Genomic DNA, 1,383 nt, shown 5'->3' with positions numbered 1-1,383 from the left:
ATTGATATATGCCACCAGAAGTCTCTGGGTAGTTCTCTTTCTCTTAGGAATTTCAGATCCACAGTCATTTTGAAACAGGAGGCCCACGCTTAGTGTTCCGCGAAACTCACCTCCACTTTGATATTTCTGGATTCCAGTATTTACCTCTTAAAAACGAGACAAAACAAAATGCTTCCCCCTTGAATAAAAGCAACACATACTCTGGAATAGAGTGAAAGTAACAAAAATAATCCATAATCCTGGCCTGGCTGGGCCAGAGCAGTCCAAGATGGCCGACTTCGAGGGTCGGACGTTGGATGTGGAGAAGGTACTCATAGCTGCTAAATTCATCACTCAGGCACCACCAGGGGAATTTAATGAAGTGTTCAACGATGTCCGGCTACTACCTAATAATGACAATCTCCTCAGGGAAGGGGCAGCGCATGCATTTGCTCGGTATAACATGGATCAGTTCGCTCCTGTGAAGATAGAAGGGTATGAAGATCAGGTCTTAATTATAGAATGTGGTGACCTGGGTAATAGCAGATTTTTAGACCCGAGAACCAAAATTTCCTTTAAGCTTGATCATTTACAGAAAGAAGCAAGTGACCTCCCAGCCAGAGGACGCGGATGGAGGTCTGAAGTCTTGGAGAGAATCCTCTGATGGTGCTTTCAGGGCCTACGTGAAAGAACATTACCCCAACGGCTTCCGTACTGTTTGTGCTAAAACTATAGACGGGCAACAGACCATTATTGCCTGTATTGAAAGCCACCGTTGCAGCCTAAGAACTTCCGGAATGGTCGTTGGAGATCAGAGCGGAAGTTCACCACCACACCACCTACAGCCCAGGTGGTCGGAGTACTTAAGATTCAGGTTCACTGTGACCAAGATGGCAATGTTCAGTCGGTGAGTCAGGAAGATGTACAGGATGCAGGAACTGTTTCGAATGAAGTCCGAACTGCCAAAGAGTTTCTTCAAATCGTAGAGTGTGCAGAAAATGAACGTCAGACAGCAATTAGTGAAAACCATCAAAACAACGTCAGACTATGCTACAATGGAAGACACATTCATCCTTCTCCCTCTGACTGCTTTGATCATCATTTACAGCATCTCATAACTACTTTTCAATAGTTTGGATTGGGCTTTTCCGGTCCTTTTGTGGGGGCAGAGGAAGTTTTCTGGAAATTCCATTATAGCCAGCTTCTCTGGAGAAGTTGTTTTAAATCCAAGGACTTGAACCACATTCCCTGCGCGTGAACGTGTTTGCTTTTTTCTCTTCCCTCATTGTCTCCTTCCCACCTGGTACCATTATAATTATAGACATCTGCATTTTTAGAAGAGTTTTACCCATTTATTATTATTATTATAATTATCATTATTTTATTATTCAAGAGCTGCTGACA

General features: G+C 43.4%; 1 pseudogene; it reads left to right on the top strand.

Annotated features, from left to right (window-relative positions):
- Positions 1–252: 252 nt before the first annotated feature.
- LOC131515362 (F-actin-capping protein subunit alpha-1-like) lies at positions 253–1,111 on the top strand (annotated as a pseudogene).
- Positions 1,112–1,383: the final 272 nt, after the last annotated feature.

This window comes from Neofelis nebulosa, chromosome 6 (assembly GCF_028018385.1).
Source record: "Neofelis nebulosa isolate mNeoNeb1 chromosome 6, mNeoNeb1.pri, whole genome shotgun sequence".
Taxonomy (NCBI): Eukaryota; Metazoa; Chordata; class Mammalia; order Carnivora; family Felidae; genus Neofelis; species Neofelis nebulosa.
Note: the sequence above shows the minus strand (reverse complement) of the source record. Positions and strands in the feature narration are given on the sequence as shown.